The sequence below is a fragment of the Gossypium hirsutum genome, chromosome D04, assembly GCF_007990345.1.
Source record: "Gossypium hirsutum isolate 1008001.06 chromosome D04, Gossypium_hirsutum_v2.1, whole genome shotgun sequence".
NCBI lineage: Eukaryota > Viridiplantae > Streptophyta > Magnoliopsida > Malvales > Malvaceae > Gossypium > Gossypium hirsutum.
Genome location: NC_053440.1, coordinates 6504800 through 6519818, shown reverse-complemented (window position 1 = coordinate 6519818; position 15019 = coordinate 6504800). Strand labels below are relative to the sequence as shown.

General features: G+C 35.4%; 1 long non-coding RNA gene across 2 annotated transcripts; it reads right to left on the bottom strand.

Annotated features, from left to right (window-relative positions):
- Nucleotides 1-1659: 1659 nt before the first annotated feature.
- LOC107959691 (uncharacterized) lies at nt 1660-3095 on the bottom strand. 2 transcript variants are annotated; one of them, XR_001700896.2, is made up of 5 exons: nt 2901-3070; nt 2355-2432; nt 2066-2151; nt 1917-1992; nt 1660-1839 (listed from the first exon to the last, which is right to left on the bottom strand). It is a non-coding gene; the product is annotated as an uncharacterized lncRNA (long non-coding RNA). The 2 variants fall into 2 exon arrangements; XR_001700895.2 differs by lacking the exon at nt 1917-1992 and having other exon boundaries at nt 2901-3095.
- Between the last annotated feature and the right edge of the window lie 11924 nt (nt 3096-15019).

The following is a 15019-nucleotide window of genomic DNA, read 5'->3' as shown; positions in this document are numbered from 1 at the left end:
TGTCGCTATTGTAAGAAGTTGGGTTAAGTCAAAGCAGATTATTATAAATTGTGAAATAAAATGGCTGCTGAGAGTAACAAGGAATATGTAGCTGGTGTTAATTTAGTTGACGAAAGCGGTGATGATTTCTTGTTAGTTTCAATGAACGATAGCTCTGAGCTTACGTCCAAGTGGATCCTAGATTTGGGATGTTCTTTCCACATGTGTCCCAACAGAGAATGGTTCTCTATAAATAGGTCGGTTGAATGTGGAGTTGTGCAGATGGAAAATGATTCATCCAGTAAGGTAATCGGTATTAGTACTGTTAAAATTAGGATACACGATGGGATGATTAAGACACTATCAGATGTCAGGTATGTACCTGATTTACGAAATAATCTCATCTCCTTGAGTATTTTAAACTTGAAAGGTTGCAGAATCAACATTGAGCTGATCAACATTAAGGTGTCTTGTGGGGCTCTCGTTTTGTTAAAAGGTAAAAGAGCCAACAGTCTTTATATTCTGGAAGATTCTACAGTGACCGGTGAAATCGGACATCCCTCGTCCGTTACGGAGTCAAAGTCAACTCGTTTGGAGCGGAGGCAACTTGGTTATAAGAGGGAAAAATGTATGATCGTTTCGTTGAAGAGATGTTCTCTTTTGGATACAAATTTTAAAATGTTAGGGCACTGTGTTTGCGAAAATCAGACTCAAGTTAATTTTGATTTGGCAGTGCACAAGTCGAAAGTTAGAAGTCTTCCAGCTTCTAAGCACAGATTCGACTCAGTTAATTCCCCGTATAATTCAAGATAGGCCCGTGGTGGGCTTTGACAAAGATGGCGTTGTGAGAATTCGTGTCAAGGTAGAGATTGTTAGAGTTGTATGACCTAAATTCCTATTAAATAAGAGATTGCTTGCAAGTCAAGTTAAATAAAAATATATTTTCTTTCTAGAAGATTTAGTATTTATTAGTATAATATATTTAGCATTTATTAGCATAATTTATTTTATCTACGAATTTAGCTTATAAATAGGCTCTTTTACAACCTTAAAAAAGACACTCATTAAAAGATTAGAACTCATAACACTTTTAGAGAATTTTGTGTTTATGTTTTGAGGGTTGTTTGTTTTCAAGTTTCGGGGTTTAGTTTTTATCTCCATCTTTTGCACTCTTCAGGTGTGCTCATGGGCCGGGCCAGGCCCAGAAAAAAATTCAGCCCACATCCTAGGCCCGGGCCCGGCCCGGCCCGAAATATGGGCCTAAAATTTTGTCCAAGCCCAGCCCGGGAAAAAATCCCTAAGCCCAAGCCCGGCCCATTTTTTTTGTAAATTAACTCATGCAAAACAAAATCAACTCAATTAAACAACAGTTTTGACTCCTGAAATTAAATGAAAGAAAGAACATAAAAAAAGCTCAAAACTGAACCAATAAAAAGTACTTAAATTCTAATGCAATTAAGTATCCACAACTGATTTTGAACTTTTAAACTCAAACAACTTGAGTTGCATAACTCGCAATCACATGAATATCAAGTGACCATCTCAATGCCATGTTAAACTAACATCATCAAATTAGATTGATTAGCACAATCGCATGTTTCAAATAGCTCATGTGCTTAATTCAAAGTCAACAACTAAGTGAAACTTATAATAGCATCAAAATTCAAGAACCATTTTAAATTTAAGGAATGAAAGGATCTGCAAACTTATTTATTTAAATGAAGCCCAATTAAAATGTTAGAGAACACACAGTCACACACATACAGAGTGCAAATTTTAAATGCTGCCCATTCTATTTAGCCAATGAAGAGAAATTTTAAATGCAGTCAATCGCTCATAATGTGCACGATCATCTAAAACCTACATAAGAAAACAAACTGTTAATAAAAGCATTTATATATATATACAAAATAAGTTAATATGAAAGACAGTTTAACCGGTTAAATAAAATCAGAGATCAACTATCTGCATAACATCATGGTTGGCAGCTAAATCTTCTGAGCCAATCACAACCTAAAAACAAATTTATTACTTTCTCAAATATATAGGAAACTATGACAACACCATCAAGCACTTAGATTATTACCTTAACAGGATTAGGGTCCATGTACTCCTGAGCTAACCGATGAACCGCTGCAGGCCATGTAGCACTGAACATTACCATCTGATGAGCTGCAAAGGTTAAAAGCAACATGAGGATTTCCAACCTAATTGCTCATGCATTATTCTATCAAGATACAGAACAATATTTTTTAGCCTGATTGAACCTTAATTTATCAATGGTTAGTGGCATTTACTCATAAGCATCAGTAAAAGCTTTAATCTAAGCATCTTCTAGGAGTTTAAAATTCCAATGTACCAACAAAGAGACATACCAGAACATGTCTTTCCCAATATAAAGTTAACATCCTCTTCAAACCCATGTCAAGCATTCGATCAGCTTCATCTAGAAACTAGAGAAAATCAAACCACTTTTTTCCTTAGTACATACATAATCCATCTATTCAAGAAATCGTTATATAAAAGATGTATCAAGCATTAACAAAGAGCTTTGACAGAAGCAGTTTAAACATGAATAGAACTACAACAAAGAAAAGGAATCATTCTTTCACTTAATATTCTTCATGGGAAATTAAAAAGAAGAAGAAGCAGAAAATCCCTTATATCACAGCTTTTTTTACAGTTCCACAACATCCAAACGAAATAGGAAATTGAAGTGCCAGAAGAGAAAAAACTTTAATAATTCTCTTTTGCTCGAATTTTAGAAGATTTGAGAAAGATACAATTTTAAAAAATAAATTAACAAATGATAGTTTATGGATAAATTCTCTATACCTCTAAAAATGAAACAACATAAATTTTAATTTGAAAAAGAAAGCAAAACTACAACAACTAGGGTTCATCGACAATCGAAATTTTACCTTAAATAGAGGTGACTGAAATGGAGGACTGGAGGTGGATCGGTGGAGGACTGCTGCCGGAGATGAAGGTGAAGGTTGAGAAAAAAATGGAGGGCAGTCGGGCTAGGGATTTGCGGAAGAGGGGAAATGGGGGAAATGGCCTTTGGAAGAGTGGGGGGACGAGAATGGATTCACAGGAAGCAAAAGATATATTTTAAAAAAAATAAAAAAAATAAATATTATATTCGGGCCGGGCCGAGCCCGGGCCAAAAAATTTTGCCCGAGGCCCGGCCAGTTTTCTAAACGGGCCTCATTTTTTACCCAAGCCCATATTTCGGGCCTATATTTTTACCCGAATCCTCCCATATTTCGGGCGGGCCGTCGGGCCGGGCCGCCCGGCCCATGATCACCTCTACTTTTCATTCTTTTGCCATTATAGTAAAATTATCTTTGCCCGTGGTTTTTTATCCTCTTTGGAGAGGTTTTTCCACGTTAAATTTGTGTGTTCAATTTCTCAATTTCTTCCGCTATTTTTTACTTGTTCGTTGCTTAATCGAGTCGGTCCCCAACATTAACTATTGAACTTGAATTTTGAAATCTAAAAAGTAGATAGAATAAATTCCTAGAAATAAAAGTAAAATGACTAAAATTTAAATTTATGAAGAGTACAATAACTTATAACATATTTTAACTTGAAATTTCCTTTCAATGAAGGGTATTTTTACAAATATAACCCCACTCCAACATTTTTTTATTTTATATAAAATAAAAAATTACAATATAATTGAAATCTAAATATAAAAATTACACAAAGTTAATACATTATAAATCTTGTTATTATATACTAATTATATAAATTGTTTTATGTAATTATTTAATATATATATAAATTTAATGACTTTAAATAAATTCATTTTTAATATACATATGGTTTTAATATTTTAATTATTATTTAATAAAAATACAATTATTATATTAAAAAAACATTTTAAATTAATGTCTTTAATAGCTATTTTTCATTCTTACATTTACGCTACAATTACTTTTGAATCTAAACACATATCTCATCACTAATTTTGATATCAACTTTACAATATTCAATCTCAACGCTACAGTAACTAATATTATTGTCACTGTTGTTTTTAATCTTAATGGAGCAAATCCCATTGTTAATCCAAAGGCACCCTTAGAGTTCATTTGTATGGAAGATGAGATTAAAAGCGAAGGTGACAGTAAAATTAGTTACTATAATAGTGGAATTTGTTTATGATAATAAGATTAAAACTAGTGATAAGATATGTGTTTGGATTTTATTACTACTTCAACCATAATGGTAACTGCAAGATGAATCATGGTAAAAAGGAAAAATAACCATTAAAGACATTAGATTAAAAGATTAAAATGTGTAAATATACAATGAAAATTTTAATTTATGTTATTTTATAAACTTAATAAATAATTAAAATCTATTAAGATTATTTTTATGTAAAATCATATTTTTAATAATAATTAAAAATAAATAATATTTTGTATTTATTTACATTATTTGTTAAATTAATAAATATTAATTTTATAATAATATTTATAACTATTAAAATTTTATATAAAAATAAAAATAAAAATTCTAAAGTTATTAATATATAATAAAATTTATTGCAATTTAATTTTTAATTTAAATAATTAAAATAAAGGGTTAAGATGGTAAAATAACCTTTAAAATGGGATCTCTTTTCCCTTTTTCGGTGGAACCTAATCTAAAGTTGCCTCACCTTTAGTGAACCAAACACCAAATAATTTTCTTAAAAAGGTATTATATGTATAGCTCCCCAAGATTCCTTCTACTTTTTTATGCCGCTTTTTTTAACCCTTTGTATTTTTTTTTTCAATATGGGAAAATTTATATGAAATATATAAATACATAAATTTATTATTACGAATTTATCATAAATAAATAAGTATTTATATAAATAATAAAAAAGAAATTAAAGTATAATTAATCTTTTACACATTTTTATTTATTTCTTTATAAAATTATTCTTTAACATAAAAGCAGTTTTAATGTTATTTATTTTTAACATATTGGTAGCTTTAATATTTTAGTATTTTATATTTAATGATTTATTTATTATTTAGCATATTTTATTTTAAAAATATATAATTTTTACCAACAAGTTGTTAGAAAAGTGGAAGTGTATCTTTCTCCAAATATTTGGATCAAGTTTGAATCTTGGGATCGACATTGTTAGGAGGATTATACTTGGGTATCACCTTCGGCCTAAATAGGGCTAAACTCAAACTGTAAAACGGATGAAAACACTTATGATAGTACCAAAAAATAAATATAAATTTTAAAAATATATTTTTACTTTAATGTCTTTAATTATCATTTTCAATTATCATCTTATTTGCTACCATTATGTTTGAATTCGAACATACATTACAACATTGATTGTAATTTTAGCTATTCCTATTTTTAAGGATTAATATTCGATGTAGAGTTCTAATACACTATCTGTTAATAATAGGCTCAGTTCACAAATTGGCCTTTAAAGTATATTTGTTTTCTTATTTTGGTACCTAAACTCTTTTTGTCCCAATTTGGCACCTAAAGTATTCTCCGTTATATTTTTTAGTCCATTTTTTGATAGACGTTAAAAGAAATTTCTATAGTCAATCACAAAGTGTCACATGGTACATTTATGTAAAAATAAATATTTTTTTATTAAATATATATACACATTAAAAAAACAAAAATATAAAAGTTAAGAATGTATATTCTAGACAAAACATATAAATTATAAAAAATTCTAAAAATAAAATTTACAAAAAAAAATATGATAATTGAAAAGAAATTGGTTGAAATTAATAATATTATTAAAAACTGTAAAAACTATAAAAAAAATTGTCAAATATTTACAAAAAGGTTTAAAAACAATTTGTTTTTATAAAATTCTAAAATATACAATAATAAAATTCTACAAAGGTCTTTAAATTTGAATTTATTTTTGTAATTACTTGAAATTTAAACATTTTTTAAATTTTTATAATATTTTTAATTTTTATATATTATTGAATTTTCAAAAATTATAATTATATATTTTAGAATTTTATAAAAAATGATTTTAAACTTTTTTTCAAAAGAATTATATATTATATATTTATAGGTTTTGGCTTTATTCACGATTTGGTCCATGAAGTATACCTATCATTATTTATGTTTAACAATTTTTTTTTGTTTCACACCAATAACGATGTATCATTTTATTATGGCTTAATTCATGATTTGGCTCTTGAAGTATACTCATTTTCTCACTTTGATACCTAACATTTTTTGTCCCAATTTGGTACCTAAAGTATCAATTTCTTCTATTTTCGGTCCATTTTGTAAATGCAGTTAAGAAAAATCTGCTAGGCCACTTTTGCCAATGGAAAAGTGTCACGTGACTTATTTTTTACCAATAAAAAAAGTCACAGGTGTACGAGCCCATTTTGCCCGGGCCCAGTGCAAAACAAAAACAAAATAAAAATAAAATATAAACCAAATACATTGCAGCCCAAATTTCATATGGCCCAAACTACCCAAAATTAACCCTAAACCCAAAACAAACATAACCCTAGCCCAAGATTAACCCCATTTTCAGCAAACCCTAGTTTGCTTCCCCAAGCTAGCCGTCGCAAGCTTCCATGCGTGGCCCCCTCGTCCACCACGCCCCACGCGTCTGACACTCCCACCTGCTCCACCGTGCCCACCACCTGCAACAGAGACAGAAACAACAGCAAAAGGAAGCATGCGAGGAATGGGGCAAAGAATAAACAAAAGAACGGAAACAAAAAAAAAGAAATGAATGTTTATAGATCGGCTTTAAAAAGCCAAAATCAAGGATCAAATGGGGGACTTTTTTTTTTCTCTTCGGGGATTTTCCTTTCATTTTCAATTGTAATATTACTTAAGAATACAAGAGTAAAAGCAGATTCAAGCAAGAAAAACACCCGAAAACAGAAAAGGCAGTCAGATCTAAGGTTTCTTTTATTTTTATTGTTCAAAAACTCATCTATTATATATCTTTACATAGCATAAGTTTATAAAAAAGAGTTAACAAAAAAAATAAAAAAATTTTACCTTTCGGGCCACCGCGTGCGGTGGCCGGCGCCGGCGAGCCTCCGGTGGCCGTCCGGTGACCCCCCTTGGCCGGAAATCGCTCCGAGCTCCCCTCTCCTCTCTCCCTTTTCTTTTTTTTCCCTCAGCTTTACAAATGATTTTTTTTAAATTTTTTTTGACTTTTATAGGGGGTCAAAACGCACCGTTTTGGACCCCTGGTTTAAAAAAATGAAACGACGTCGTTTTGAACATTGGTCGGGTCGACCCGACCCGCACCAGGGAGGATCCGCGTGTTTTTCTTTGGAAGGGCTAATTGCACTTTTAGCCCTTCCGCTTTTCTGGGAGTTTACAATCAAGGTTTTTTTTATTTTTAATTTGGCTCCATGGTTTTGCCCCGAATTCGTTCTGGTCCCCCATGCTGCGCAACGTTTTAATACTTGGGTTTATTGCACTTTTGACCCTCCAAGTTGCACGCGTGTTACAATTAAGTCCCTTTTCTCTGTTTTCATTTTAAATTGGCCCTACAACTTTTTTTTAATTCAATTTTAATCCTTTTTTCGTTTATTTTTGTATCTTTATTAAATATCCTTATTATTTTTATATTATTAGTATTATTAGTATTACTATTATTATAATTATGTACTAGTGTATATTTTTATTACGTACGTGTATACACATATATTTTTTCGTGTTTAACATTTTTCATTTCACTTTATTTTAATATTTTATTAATTTTATGTTCGTTTCTTTTATATTCCAATGTTATTATTATTATTATTATTATTAGTTTATGCTTTGTTATATATTTATATATTTATAATATGTATATATACGTACTTATACATACTTAAATATATTTTTTCACATTTCATAATTCTTATATACTTACATATATTTATGCATATTTTACATCATATACATACTTATATATTTTATACTCTTAAAAATGCTTTTTGTATATTTCACATATTTTATAATTCACATACATATATTTTATATTATCACGATTTGTAAATATATAAATACACATTTACATTTTTTATAATATTTACCGATTTTATATATATGTACATACTTATCTATGTTTTCATATTCTGTGATTTATATATATTTCTTATTTTATGGCTTTAAATTATACATGCATATATATATTTTTACATAATTGTTTTATTGTCATCATTGTTATTTGGTGTTTGTTTATTTATCCATGTACACTTGTGCTTTTTCTAAAATGTTAGTTCTATTTATTTATTTGTATGCTTTGTTTATGTAATCGCCTCGTCATTTCATTTTGCCTATTGCATTGTTGTTACTCATTTTACTTTGCTCACCTTGTCGTATTCGTTATTGTTTTGTCAAGCGTTGACACTAAACACCAAAAGGAAAATTTTTCTAAATAAGGCAATATTTCGCGTTTGGAAACTCGAGAAAACGTGCCCTAACGTGCTGGGTTTCGATTTCTCGTTTGACTAAATAGCCAAATATCCTCTTAAAGCTTCAAAGTATGGTTTCATTAAACTATAAGGTGATCTTGGTTTCGATGGTTTAGAGTATCGTGTCCTAACGTGCTGGATGTGATATTCCTTCGGAACAAGAGAATCTTATGTTTCAATTCATGATATCAGATTTTCTTTTAAGGATCGCATTTTTTAAAACTCTTCAAATTTTCAATTTTCGACACTAAGACACTAATTAATCAACCAGGTACCAATTTTGGGCGTATCGAGGGTGCTAATCCTTCCTCGTGCGTAACCGGCTCCCGAACTCATTTTTCTGAATTTCGTAGACCAAAATCGTTGTTTTAATAAAATTAAATCATTTATTAAAAACAACCACTTTTTGAGGTGACCCGATCACACCTCGTCAAAAAAAAGATTGGTGGCGACTCCCGTTTTCATTCTTTTTTTAAATCCAAGTCGACCCCGTTTTCATCCAAAAAATGGTGTCAACAGCTTGGCGACTCCACTGGGGAATTTAAATAAGAGAGTCAAGCCACGAGTGGATTACTTTTTGTCTTTGTGTCAAAATTGAAAACTTGCTTTTTGCCTTTATTTTGGCTTTTATTATTTGTTTATAATTACTGCTTTGTTTAGAGTTTAGGTGTATATTTCTGCACATTCCATTGCATGACCGTTGGTCACACCTTTTAAGTGGGAGTGAGAAACTACGCCTTCGTGAGGTTTTCACCTCCGCATGGGATAGTGAATCGCTCCCGGGATACATCCGTACCTATGTCTTCGTGAGATTTTCATCTCCGCATGGCCATAGGGAAATGTATTCCCCTGAACTGAACTCGGTCCATATGAGCCTATAATGGGTGAGGATCGAGGAATCTGCTGGTTCAGGTACCCTTACTTTAGAACCAAACCACACATAGCGAGCTATAAGAACCCACCGAGATAGAGCTATTCCAGACCCTAGTGCTTACCGAATAGATGCTTTATTTATTACTGTTTACTTTAAATCCTAGCTCTAATTTGCTTTGTTTGTGATTGCATGGCATTTTCATTTCAAAAGAGGTGTCGATTCACGTTCAGTATAGATAGAAAGCTTATCATGGAAAAGAGGTTTCTTGATAAAGTAGAAGACAATGCAGCTGTACGATTATGGGCTGAGACGATGTGGAGAGAGAAAGGCGATAGTCTTGCAGAAGGGTACGTATCAGAGTTATGGGACTTCACCCGTATCAGCGTAATCCAAAATGATCTTCGAGAAATGAAGGAAATATGGGATCAATGGGACGACGGGACCAAGCAGATGTTTTACTGTGACTACGGGGACTTGCCTTACTTACTTGGTGTCAAAGTGGACAAGCATTTATTCCGAGCCATAGCCCAGTTTTGGAATCCTGCTTACAGTTGTTTCACTTTTGGAAAAGTGGACTTGGTGCCCACCGTGGAAGAATATACGACCTTGCTTCGGTGTCCAAAGATTCAAATTGACAAGGCCTATTCTAGAGCTGCTAGTGTCCCGACATTATTAAAAAAATTGATGAGCATTACAGGGATGAGCGAACAGTGAGTCGCTGCCCGAATCCAACAGAAAGGAGACAGTAAATGCGTTCCTTGGAAAAGCTTGCGAGATTTAGTATTAGCACACCCTGATGTGAAGAAAAAAGTGGATGTCTTCGCTCTAGGTATCTATGGATTGGTAATTTTCCCTAGAGCTTTAGGGCACGTAGATGAGGCCGTCTCTGATTTGTTCGATCGGCTTAGTAAAGGAGTCACGCCCATCCCGGCAATCTTAGCAGAAACCTTCAGATCTCTAAGCGCATGTCGAAGAGCAGGGGAGGGAAGGTTCATCGGATGCGCGCAGCTACTATTGGTGTGGTTCCATAGTCACTTTTGGAAGGTGGAAAATGTCTCCTATCAAGTCTTCTCAGAAGACTATTCTCTATTGAAGGAACAAGTTGCTACACCAAGACGAGACGACATCACGGAAGAAAAGTGGATGACGATTCTCCAAAATCTTCAGGAGGATGACGTTGAATGGAAAGCTCCTTGGATGGTACCCGACGAGATCCTGTATCGATGTGGGGATTTCGACTGGGTCCCTTTACTCGGAATTTGGGGAGCTGTCGGTTATGCCCCTTTACTCGTATTAAGACAATATAGATCGAGACAGTTCATACCAGCAACACAAGGGTTGGCTCAATGTGAGTTTTCTTATAAGGATGAAAACTACAAGAGAAAAACTCGAGAAATATCTAACGCTTGGAAACAGGTCCACCGAATGAAAAGATTTACCGTAGGAGCGATGGCAACTTCAGAATATTATGGGTGGTGGAGTAAAAGAGTCAATGACAACATCCCTAAGCCGAGGGAGGATTGCGTTCAGTCTATAGAGGAGCATCTACAAGTAGTTCCGTCAGAATTAGAGATCATCAAACGAGACTTTGAGAAAAGAAATTCTGAGTTGGGAAAGAGGATAGAACAGTTAGAAGAAGAAAGAGTGCATTTGGGATTAGACATCGATATCCACAAGCTAGAAGCCGAGAAATTAAGGAAGGGAAAGAACAAAGCTGAAGAGGATTTGGATAGTCTAAAAACAGATTACAAGAAGCTGCGATTGTTGATGAGAACTGTCGGTCTGGGTAAAACGTCAGAGCAGTGGCGACAAGAGATCAATGAGGAAAAGAATAGGATCGATCAGTGGGAAAAGAAATTTCAAGATGCTCGAGCTCGAGAAAACGCTTTGGAAAGGAGTTTGTTAGAGTGCCGAAATGAGAAGGCAGGATTAAAGGCCAAGGTGGCAGAGCTAGAAAAGTCACTTCACTCGTACCGTAGTCGCAACTCCATGATCGAATTAAGAGCAAGCTTAAATAAGATCGAAGAACTGAAAGAAAAGGTAGAGGAGCTTGAGGACGCATTACACAATTCTGAGCTACGAATGGAGCTTCTTGAGAGGAGTAATGATCAATGGCAAGAGCAATTCCATCATTCTCAAAGGCAGATTAGAGATAAAGATTACGTTATGGGCGAAGCTGTGACTCAAGTGCGGGAAGTGGTTGATCATCTGCAAACATTAGCAGTTCAGGCCGATGTATTGAGTTTAAAATATGAGTCAGAATCAAGCCGAGGTCGAGATTTAGCTTGGCTTCTTAGGAAGGTTAAGGTTTTGGGTATAAAGGCGAAGCCGTATATGTAATTTATTTTATGTAAAGAAATTTGCTTTCTAGTTGAGTTTTCTAATGAAATTGAATTCGAATCAATGCCTCTTTTTTTTGCATTCATCTCATACATTTGCATTACATCTCATAAAATGACCCTAATAAAATTAAATTATGACAGTTACCCTGGAAACCAACAAAAATCTAATCAAATATCACTACGGTACTCGTCGCCAAACAAAAGCAATGGATCAAAGGTTGGAAAGATTGGAACAGTTGCAACGAGAGATGCAAGATCAGATGCATGAACGACTGGAAAAAATCCAGCAGGACATGTTAGAATCCCAGAACACTGTGATGAACCAATTAAAGCAGTTATTGGCTGGAGGAAATAACAAAGGAAAAGACCCCGTAGTCGATGCTGGGGAAGATCACGATGACCCTGTTTATCCTCCAGGTTTCACCCCAACTAACATCCAAGCACAACCAGAGGTGTACCCACAGAGGGTACCGGTTACCATTAGACCTCAATATCTGGCTGGTGCCTCGGTACCATTGCATTTTCAAATGGGCTCGGGTTCTAATCCCGGGGATAATCCCACTAATCCTGTGTTCCCGGACGTCGATGACGTGGCAGAAACAGAAAAAACAAGAATGAACCTGCCAAAACAACTAGAGGACCGATGTAGATGGTTAGAGGAAAAATTTAGAGTCATGGAGAACATCGACTATCATCGCGGGGTTGACGCCAAGGATCTGAGTTTGGTCCCTGATTTAGTACTCCCACCTAAGTTCAAAATGCCGGAATTCAAAAATATAATGGGACTAGTTGTCCTGAAGCTCATATAACTATGTTCTGTCGAAGAATGACAGGATACGTCAACAACGATCAGCTGTTAATCCACTGCTTCCAGGACAGTTTGATCGGATCTGCAGCCAAATGGTACAACCAACTGAGTCGTGCTAAAGTTAGTTCATGGAGAGACTTGGCGCAAGCTTTTATGAAGCAATACAGTCATGTAACGGATATAACACCCGATCGAATTACGTTACAAAACATGGAGAAAAAGCCTAGCGAGAATTTCAGGCAGTACGCCGAACGATGGAGAGAAGTGGCAACACAAGTCCAGCCACCCCTTTTGGAAAAAGAGGTCACCATGTTGTTTATCAACACTTTGAAAGCCCCGTTCATCAACCACATGTTGGGGAGTGCTACCAAGAGCTTCTCGGATATGGTAATGTCCGGTGAAATGATTGAGAACGCGGTAAGGAGTGGTAAGATTGACACGGGGGAAAACTTCAAAAGACCAGCCCCAAGGAAAAAAGAGGGCGAAGTAAACAACGTAAGCACATATAGCAAGAGCCATTCAAAACCGATTACTGTTGGCCCTCCAAAAATGATAACCACTAGTCACCAAGCCCCCTCAAGGCAGGAACCCAACACAAGGACTAACGCAGAGAGACTTCAATTCACGCCCATTCCAATAACATACGGGGAACTGTATCAGAAGTTATTTGATGCACACATAGTATCTCCATTTTATCTCGAGCCCATGCAACCTCCATATCCCAAATGGTATGACACAAATGCCCAATGTGAATACCATGCAGGGATACCAGGACACTCAATTGAGAACTGCACTGGGTTTAAAAAGGCGGTGGAAAGGTTCATTAAGATGGGGATTGTGAAGTTTGACAACCCATTAGGACCCAACGTAGCAGCGAATCCGTTACCCAACCATGCTGATAAAGGGGTAAACGCAATAATCGAAGGTGAGAAAAAGAGAATCAAAACTGACATTGCAGAGATAAAAACCCCATTGAGTTGGGTCTGGAGACAAATGATAGAAGGAGGTCTCATCAAACAAGATTCAAAAGAAAGGCCCGAAGGAACGAAGACGTACTGCGAGTTTCATGCTGAAGAAGACCATGACATTCAAAACTGCACTGAATTCAAGGCCATGGTGCAAAATCTGATGAACAACAAAGAGCTAGAATTTTATGAAGAGATCAAAGGACGTGAAAATGGAGAAGTTTATGCCTCGGAGGAGGGGCCTACGGGAAAGGCCCCAAATCACCCAGTGGTGATTATTTCAAGGCCAACGAGTACAGGATCTGGAATACAACTGGCGCCAAGGGTCATAATCCAAAAACCTGTAGCCTTTCCTTACAAGGATAGCAAAAAGGTTCCTTGGAATTACGACTGCAATGTGATGATCACGGGAGAGGAGAACCCGATAAATGCTTCAGAAGAGGGTAATGACGCAGGTTTCTATACGCGTAGTGGAAAACGTTACGACCTGGGAAATACAAAAAGGGAACCTATAAAAGGAAAAGCCTTGGCGGTTGAACAAGATAAAACGAAGACGACCGGAATTGAACCGCAAATTAACACACCGGTGACTGAAAATGAGGCTAGAGAATTCCTAAAATTCTTGAAGCATAGCGAGTATAGCGTGGTGGAACAATTGCATAAGCAACCCGCTCGCATCTCAGTGCTCGAGTTACTTCTAAGTTCAGAAATACATCGTAATGCGTTGGTAAAAGTGCTAAATGAGACTTATGTCGCTAAAGATATCTCAGTGAACAAATTGGATCGCCTGGTTAACAATATAAATGCCGATAACTTCATCTTCTTCAACGATGATGAGATCCCGCCAGGTGGTATGGGATCTACCAAGGCCTTGCACATCACTGCCCGTTGCAAGGGGTGTATACTACCGGCGGTACTCGTGGACAATGGATCGGCCCTGAATGTTTTACCCCTGTCCACATTAAACAGGCTACCTGTGGATAGTTCTCACATGAAATCATGCCAAAATATAGTGAGAGCATTTGATGGCACTGAGAGAAAAGTGATGGGGAGAATCGAGATACCTCTATTGATTGGTCCAAATACATACGAGGTGGACTTTTTGGTAATGGATATTAAACCATCTTACAATTGCCTATTGGGGAGGCCTTGGATCCATTCTGCAGGAGCTGTACCATCGTCACTTCACCAAAAGTTAAATTGGTGATAGAGGGTCGATTGGTGACTATAGGTGCAGAAGAAGACATCATTGCATCAGTCACCGATGATATGCCATACATAGAGGCTGATAGTGAAGCGATAGAATGTTCATTCCGATCATTGGAATTCGTGAATGCCACATTTGTCATCTAGATGAGCAAAATCCCAGAGCCTAAGATATCCAAAGCTACGTCAATGAGCTTACAGCTAACGATGGGAAAGGGAGCATTGCCTGGAAGAGGATTGGGAAAATACCTCCAGGGAAAGGTTGGAGTACCGATCCCAGTTAACAAACAGGACCGTTATGGTTTGGGATATAAGCCTAATGCGAGGGAAAAGAGGAAAGAGATGGAGAAAAAGCAAGAAAAGAGAAGAGCACATTTGGGCGGGATAGAAGTCAAGTGGGGACCGATAACCTT